This window comes from Larus michahellis, chromosome 11 (assembly GCF_964199755.1).
Source record: "Larus michahellis chromosome 11, bLarMic1.1, whole genome shotgun sequence".
NCBI lineage: Eukaryota > Metazoa > Chordata > Aves > Charadriiformes > Laridae > Larus > Larus michahellis.
Window position 1 is genome coordinate 12,705,772 of NC_133906.1, and position 8,785 is coordinate 12,714,556.

The 8,785-nt window shown below is 48.0% G+C and overlaps 1 long non-coding RNA gene across 1 annotated transcript; it reads left to right on the forward strand.

Annotated features, from left to right (window-relative positions):
- The first annotated feature begins 664 nt into the window (after positions 1-664).
- LOC141749692 (uncharacterized) lies at positions 665-8,526 on the forward strand. Its single transcript, XR_012589456.1, has 3 exons — positions 665-788; positions 1,350-1,464; positions 7,928-8,526. It is a non-coding gene; the product is annotated as an uncharacterized LOC141749692 (long non-coding RNA).
- The last annotated feature ends 259 nt before the right edge of the window (positions 8,527-8,785 follow it).

Below are 8,785 nucleotides of genomic sequence, written 5' to 3' on the forward strand. Positions count from 1 at the left end.
TTTTCCTTTATAAATGACAAGATTTTGATTTCACACCATAGTTATATCAACATTCCAGTCTCCTGAGATCCTCTTAATGTGATGACAATTGCGATATTAGTCCAGGCTGTTAATCCCAGGGCTCCTGTATTTTAGCATCTCCCCAATCTCACCAGAATTATAGTCTTTCAAGAATATATTGTTGCATTTATCTTCATATGTATGTCATAAATAATGCTGATGAGCATCCGAGCGACAGAATAAGTTTTCAGGGAGGTGTGAGGAACCCTATGTGATACATGTGGGCATCCTACAGTCAAATCAGGGCAGGCTGTGTCAAAGGAAACCAGTGCTCTGTTTCTTCATGCAGAGTTCCTTTCTTTTACTTTTCAGTGTTTCAATTGATATTAAAAGTAAATTCTGATTATAAATACATGTTTTGCCTATAAGAGAAAAAATTCCCCAGTGTAAGTATACATAGCTGCTCCACCTCAGGGGCAGGTGCTAATTGCGCTCTGTGAGCACTGCAAGTCAACTGTCCTGAGGAAGGGAAACACAGCTGTTAGGGCAGAAGTGAAGGTAATCAAGGAGTAATCGTAGGCCTGGGAAGGTCAGCTGGTGGAAATGAAGCATTAGGCTCGGGCGGAAAAGGACTGTGGGTGTGATGTGGCTCAGAGGGTGGTAGTGATTCTCTGCAGAGGGCAAGGGAGGAGGCTGAGGAAAAGAGCTCTGGGAAGAATTCAAATAGAGGAAGGGCTCAAAGGCAGGGGCTTGGAGAACTAGAGGAAACAACTGATTGGGAAAACAAGGTAAGATATTTGTGTACTTAATAGTAAAAAAACTCAGGTCTGGAACCACCCCCTGTGTAAAATTATTTAAGTCTTCTGTAAGACAATTTAAGAAGGGCATCCCTAGTTCTGAAGGATCCAGACAGGGACTGTACAGGGTGAACAACAAGGTTGCTATGCTGGGCTGGGTGGGGAAGTCATATTCCAAAGCCTCACAACTCCACCAGTGCTTGATTAAATGAGGGGAAGCTGCAGGGGGAGCGCTGCTGGCCAGTGGACAGGACCCTCTGCCCCCCTCCTCCTGCCGTGTGCTGCCAGAACTGGTGTAAGATGCTGGTTGAGTGGCTGCTGACACAAGAGTGATGACTTTGCATGAGGCTGTGTGAAGTCTTTTTTCTGCTGAGAGTCTTGTTTAAACGTCTCTTTCTTTTGGTAAACCTGAGACTGCTTAGTCACAACCTCTCTCAGCTGCGTGCTTTTGAGAGTGGTGAGAACAAACTTGGGTTTTCATTGTCAAACACACAAAAGCTATTTCCTACGAGCAAATGCCCTTCTAGTATGTTTTCCAAATGTCTTTTTCAGAGTTGCAAGATATGAGGGAAATAAAGCCATTATTAGTGCCAGCCAATATGCTGTGCTGATAGCTGCATGTCTCCCAGTGGAATGCCAAAGGCCTGGAATAGTACCCAGCTAGCAGGTAAGAGGCACTAAAAAGAAAAAAGGCGTATTTGTGCATGACGTAATCACCTTCACATAACTTCTGTGTAAATGCCATTGCTTGGGGCAAGCGTAACACAAAGCAGAGCTGTTATTGGTGTTCTTGTCGGCTGGTGGTTGTATGCCTTGGAAATGGCTGCCGGTATCTGTACGTCCTGAGCAAGTCCCAGGCTCACGGCAGGCGAACAAAAGTGTTCAGAGATGATTTTGACTTGGGGAGAGGAAACGCGTGATGCTTATTGCAGTCTCCAAGTCAGCAGCTCAAACGGAAAAATCTTCACTGAACTGGAGCTCCTCAGGTGGGAATGTTTTTGATCCCTCACTACCACTACTTGGGCAAAGCAAAACCATCCTAGGGTTATAAAACACGGGAGTTGTTTTGGCGGTGTGTTTGTTGTGGTTTGGTTTTGTTATTTGGGGGGTTTTTTTGTTGTTGTTTTAAAAAAAAGGGGGTCCATAAATACTCTGTACATATGTTTGAGTCTGCTCAAGGTGAGTTTGTGCTTGGTGAAGCTGAGCCGTGAATAGAGGTTGAGTCCAAAGCTTTCAAGCCTGAAGAATTGTTTGTGTCTTTCTCATGCCAACGACTGTGATTTGTGATTAACCAGATGAAGTGGTGTTGCCTTAAGCTCTCTGAATAATCTCACTCTTACTGTGCAGTCATCTTCTGTTCCGGTATTTAATTAGCCTAATTTTTTTCCCTTCAGGCAGAGTATAGAGACTTAGATCTGGATATAACTTTAGAAATATTATACATGACTCCAGGAATAACACTGCTGAATCTGTTAAAAGACTGTGCTGTTCCACAGTTCCTCTGTACTTCTGGGAATTTCGCATCCACATCACAAATTTGGCAATAATTGAGGAAGAGTAGAGTAGACACCACAGCATGTTGGAAAACTAGAGCCAACGCATACTGCTGTCAGTTCATGCTATCTTCATTTTCCGGCTTAAAACAATTTAATAATTTAGCACAAATAAGGGGCTGTGCGTGTAGGACGCTGCCAGCAGTGGGTGCCTGGGAAGAGCAGGGCGGATGGGAGCTGGCATTTCCCTCGTGTGCTGCTTTGGGCCCTCCTAAACCAGGGTGGTGGTTCCAGGCTTAGGTGGACTTTTCTTTTCCTCTTCTAAAAACTGCGAGAGAGCCTTTGAGCAAATGTGAACTTGTGGTATCGTCCGTGGCAGCCTTCCACGGCCGGTGTGGCGAGCAGCGGTGCGTCCTCTCGTTCACATGGGAACTGCTGCGTGATGACTTCATCCCATGCCTTTGGCTCTTGGGCTGTGAGACACCGTGATGAACTTGTTCCCTATTATCCTCCCCTTTCCCACTTCTAGTTTTACAGGCTTCTGTCATATTCCCTGTCCCCTGCCCAGCAATCTCTCTTGCAGCTCGAAGTCATAGTCTATCAAGTAACTTCTCATGCAGAAGCTATTTCCTACCTTTGCTCAACTTTTTCCTCTCTCCTATAGTGATCAAGTGAAATACTAAGCTACTCTCATGGACAGAAAGCACCTTGGAGGAGTTGATTCCAGAGCAGGAGTGTTTCCTTCAAGTGCCTGTTCTGGGTAATAGTCTTGCAGAGTTGCAAACTACTTTATTAAAAATATATACTTAGAGAGGATAGGATTTTATCCCCCATACTACTGCCTAGGTTCTGTCAGCAAGTCAAAATCTAAAATACCTGGGAGAGCTTGTTATTCACTAAATATTGGCTGTGGCTTGGACAGGGGGGGCTTCCCAGGGCTCCTGGGCTGGGACGTGCTGACCCTGGCAGGTCTGGGTGCCCTCTCCTGTGGAGATGCTGCACTGAGCTTACGCCTCTGCGCTGGTTGGGAAGGTCTGACTGCAGACATAGAATCATGGAATGTGTTGGGTTGGACGGGACCTCTAAAGGCCATCTAGTCCAAACCCCCTGCAGTAAGCAGGGACGTTTTTAACTACATCAGATTGCTCATAGGTGACCTGGCCAAGCATGCAGCCTATGCCATGACATCTTGTAGTTCCCTTTCCCAGCTGCCCAAGGAGGTGTTTGCACCCCGGCATTTAGAAACACATCCCCATGGCCGCTTCTGTGCTCTCCTTGTAGATGCTTCGTTGCTCTAAGCCCGAGTGTCCGAAGCAACTCCCTTCCCTGGCATTTGCAGGGAAAAGAAACTGCAGCCTCCTGCCCAGCTGAGAACTGGAGTCTTCAGCACAGGGCTCGTTTCCTCGCTTTAGAGAAAGGATCTGCTGCTTTTTAAGGGATGTTAGTTTTTTAGCGTAAATAAGTAAGTTTTAATTAGAATAAGTCACTTAGGATTACAATATGGTGTGATTTACCACCACCAGAATGGTGATACAGTAAAAGCCTTTTGTGTGTAGGACAAGCTGAAGAAATACTTGCGAGCTCTTTAGAAATTTTGCATGTGGCTCAGAGCTTGCTTTGTCAAGGAATTTAAACATGTAATCTTGACATGTAAATATTTCCAGAAATATTTCCTGAAAAAATAAAATTCCTTCCAAAATGACCTCACCCTTTGGCAGCCGGGAGCCTGGACACTGTACACCTTCCAGAAAGCTTCAGCTACGCTCGGAGATGAGCCGCTGGAGCTGCTGCGCGGATGGATCCATCCCTCCGCAGGGATGCGGGATCGGGCACGGGGGGTCTGGAGCGTGTCACCAACGCCACACTCGCTACCTTCAGCTCTAAGGCCTCTCTTCTTAATCCCGCTCTCCTCCAGCGCTGCGCCGCCTCCAATCCAAACCATGTGCGGTCAAATGTGAGGAAGCGGGAACCGAGCGTCGCTGATTTTTGTGGGCCATAAAGCAATTAGATTTCACAGCTTTTTATAACTTATCTGGAAGCGGATTTGACTCCAGTTTCTGGAGCAGGTTGTTTCCAGGGTGCTACATGGAGTTATTCCCACTGATCTGGCCTTCCAAACCTCCTTGTGGGGTTTTCCCTACGTTAATTTTTTGGAGTTTGCCTTTGGGGCAAGCGCCTGTCTCTGCGGCGCCTGCCAGCTCCCGCTGAGCACCTTGTCTGTTAGCACACGCTTCGGGGGAAAGGGAAGGGATTTCCCCTTCCAAATTCGAGGCAGATAATCACTTGCAGGAAGGAGATCACTCCCCGTGTGACAGATAATACATAAATGTGGCTTGGTAACCCTCTTTTACTGCTTAAAGATGTATTTTCCACTACTGTATCTGAGAACTTTTACCCTGGATCTTCCTTCTGTTCACTTCCTCACCCAATATTAATTTTCCTTTCTTGCCGTTTTAATTTTTCTTTCTTACTGGGTCCCCTTGCTTACCAGTGATTAGAGCTGCTATCTGCGACCAATTTCTAGGTTGAAACGTTGACAGCTGTGCTGAGCAAAGCACGGGCTGCTTCTGTCAACTAAACTTTTTTCCAATTACCTTCAGTTAACTTTTCGCTGCACAGAGGAGGACAGGGGAGCCTGGGTGAGGTGTTACAAAGCCTCTGCTCCCCCGTCCCATGAGGAGGTTAATGAATGTGCTTTTTGACATGTAATTCCACCAAGGTAATCATCTCTGTCTTCATAAAAGGCTGGTTTTCTCTCTGCTTGTCTGAAGTTATGAAAGTGATGAGAAATTCAAGTCATTTCTTCAAGTCTGAGAAGGACATAAGGAGTTTCTTCAAAGGGTGTCTCTTCTGAAAGGGTGATTTTTAAAATCAGTTTCATTTCTTGGCCAATTTATTACTCATCCAACCATGCTAAACCCTGACCATGTTATCAAAATACTGTATTTGCTGGAATCGACTTGGGCTGGCTAGACCACAAGAATGTCATTTTCTGGATAATTTTAAGACTTTGAAATTTGTTTTTCAATGTGCGTTGAACACAACAGAGTGCTTTTAAAAAAAAGTGAGTTGTGGATGCGCGTGCACATCCCAAATAAGAGCATCACAGGTCTGTGCCACATCTCCCCAGCACGGGGGTGCCGTGTCCTGCTGGAGGTGAGCAGGGCTGTCTGTCCTGGGGCCAGGGTGAAGTCCCTGCCCCCCGTCCCTCGGAAACACGGAGAAGTGGCTGTGAAGTGCTGTTCCCAGGCTGAGCGCAGCTTGGCGTGAAGTCAAGCAATGATGCCAAAGAGGGTCTTGAGCCCTGAGCTCCCCGATGCCAGGTGGGGGCTGTGACCTGGGAAACACGGAGGGTGGCAGGGACCCCGCTCTGCACCCAGCGTGCTCCTGCCCAGGGCTTGTAGACACACACACATGTGCCTCAGCAGCTGTGTTGGGGAACCTCCGCTCTTTGCGAGATATTTACTTTTTTTTTTTTTTGAAAGCTCAGTTTATTCCAACAGAAAATCATTTCACTGTGAAATCCTCAGGCAGGACTGCACACTCGCGCTCGACTTCCTTGTGGTGCCGAGGGTAAAGGGGCAGTGCTGGGAGGAAACCCCTTTTGTCAGTGCCTGGGTTTGCCTGCAAGTCAGTGTAGCTCCTCATCTGCGGGAATACTCAGGCACCTGAAATGCTGTACTCTACTCTCTATTAATTATTTGCTGGAACAGCTTGTGCGCTGTAAACCAGGGTATCTACTTAATTGCCAGGAGGAATCAGCTCGCTCCCGGGAGCGATGGGTGGAAGAGCAATAGGGATGAGCGTGCTGGGTTTTGGTCTGAAGGGTGGGTAAAGGAGGCAGCGAGGCTGCCGGCTGCTACAGAGCCGCGCTGCCTGCACACGCTCGCAGGGAGAGGGTCCGTGGGGAGGCCACCCCGACACGGCCTCCTGCCCCCAGGGCAGAGCCCACCCTCCCTGTTCTCTCCGGCACCTGGGAATGATTCCCTTGTCCCTGCTCTTCTTAAACCTGGCGGGATCAGTCACAAATGCAACTATGTTTGGTAGTATGTATATTTTTATATAATATTCTTAATAGATAACATATTTTTATATATGTGCATTTAGAGATGTAAAAATCCTAAAAGAAAGAGGAGTTGACTCATTTCACTGTTGGAAGGTAGAAGTAAGATAATCTCAAAGGAGAGGTGTCTCCTCAACTGTGTAAAGTTCATTCCTACTACGTGGGTAACTCCTCCGAGTGGATAACCACGGGCAGAAGAAATGCAAGCAGCAGATCTCGTAGGAGGACAGGCCGGGTGCTCTTTACTGCGTAGTGCCGAGAGAGGGGGGGGATCGTCCAGAAAACCCCCAGGTCTTAGGAACAAGCAAAGGAGTGTCAGCAGGGCTTTGCAAACCGCTTGAGTTGGGCTGTAATTTTTGCAAATTGGTAAAACCCCTTTTACAGCGCTGAATGAGGAATGCTTCAGCAGCCCCTTGGTGGGTTGGGGGAGGCAGAACCCTCCCGCAGGATGGCACCCAAGACGCAGACCCTGGTCCTGCCGGGCCCTTCCCCTGGAAGCAAATCCACCTCCTCTTCAGCTGCCTGGGTGGAGGGAGCGCTGGCGGTGGAGGACGGGCCAGGCTGGCGCGGCTCGGAATTGCACAACCGCGCTGCCGGGAGGCTGAGCTCATGCGCTCACTCCTCGTCCCTGTGATGTGTGGGGTATGCGCCTCTGCTGCCTGGTTCCAGCCTCATCTGAGAAAAATAGGAAATGGCATGCCAGATGTGAAAGATTTAGGACAATAAAATGTTTATCCCCTCTTGGCCAGTTATAAGCATTAGAAATAAATCCAGTCAATAACTCTTTATCAATTTTTTTTAATGCTTAAAAACAAAATTCTGCTTTTTCTTTTACGAGAAAACCCTTTTTGCAATGAGTAAGTACTTCCAACCGATGCATGAAAAACTGAATTTCCGGTTTTGTTTGTACAAAAGCAATAACCCATCCGCTAATAGAGTAGAAAAGTTCTCCCGAGTGAAGAAAAAGTTCCCCTTCAGTTAAAACTCCTCCAAACGGAGAATTGGCATTTGGATGCTGCAGAGCCCTCTGTGCTCAGAGACCGTGTTCTGCTTCTCTGAAAGTCTGTATTACAAAGCTGTCCTCCCAAATTCTAGCATGCAGCTCCTCCAGGGAACTGATATTTCTTCATTGTAAGGCAACAGAAACACTCAATTTAGGAACAAGCAAAATCCTTGTTAAAGGGCCCCTGGGAGCCCCGACCAGAACATGGTGAGGGACAGGGGTGGGAATGGAGACGGGTCTGAGCTTTGCTTGGCTGTTGCTGGTACTCGGGAAAAGAAACAGCAAATGTGCGCCCGTGCCAGGAAGAGACGTGGTGGTAAAAAGCAGCCTGTGATGGCCAGGGTGCCCAAACCCCTCGCTGCTCCCCAGGCTGAGCTTTTCCATTGGAAAGGGCTTGTGTGGATGGAGCACTCCTGTCTGTGCTAATTGTCAATAGTAGTTCAGAGAAAGGCCACAATTACTTGAAAAAAAACCAACCCAACTGCACACCAAAAACCCCAAACAAATAAAAACCCCCTCATTATTAATTGTCATTTTTGCACTGTAGAGTAATTTCACGTTTTTTTAATAGGATGACTGCTTCATTGCATGATTCATATGGTTTCCTGATAGCTTCTGAAGAAGCGCTTGGCGTCACAAAGATCCCGCCAGCTGAGAAGCGCATCTCCGCCTCTCCCCGCGGTCTGTGGGAGCAGCTCCGTTGCTGTACCCCGCTCTTCCCGGGGGGCGGCGGGCGCAGCAGCAGCCCGGGCTCTTGCGGCATCTCGCCCATCGCACGCTGCCGGGGGAGTCAGGCCCCCGGCTCGGTGGCCGTGATGACCTGTTTCTTCCCGCAGTGAGGCCCTGACGAGGCGAGGGCCACCGGCACCTTCCTCGCCCCTCCTGGCCCATCCGCCCTCGAGCTCTGAAGCAGATGCCTAGGAAGGAGCTGAAGTTTCAGGTAGCCATTGGCAATGCCTGGTGGTGTTTCCCCTTTTTGTAACTTTATTCCCAGTATAATTAGGGTGGTTTTTTTTTTGGTGGAATAGAACAGATTAATTTTTTTGTGCTTATCGCCGAAATGGATTTCAAGCTGATTTTTAAGACGTGCTTGTTACTTGCTGTGAAAAAGCCGACAGGCTGAGGGGCTGGGCTGGTACCAACGCCTGCCATGCAGGAGGGGAGGGTGATTTCCATCGCGGGGAGAAACCCCTCCTGGCAGCGGGGCTGGAGGAGACGGTGCCGTCCAAGCTGCAGGCACCCAGCAGCGACTCGACCCTGGGAGGGAACTTCTGTAAAGCTGTTTAAATACCGTCCATTAATCTTCAGTGACTGCAGAGATACACTTAATCGTATTTAAGTCCATCCATATGTGAACGTTTGCTTAAATATTTCTCCATGTTCCTTAAAATACTAACGGGTACTCCTGTAGAATACAAGCATTGGTTTC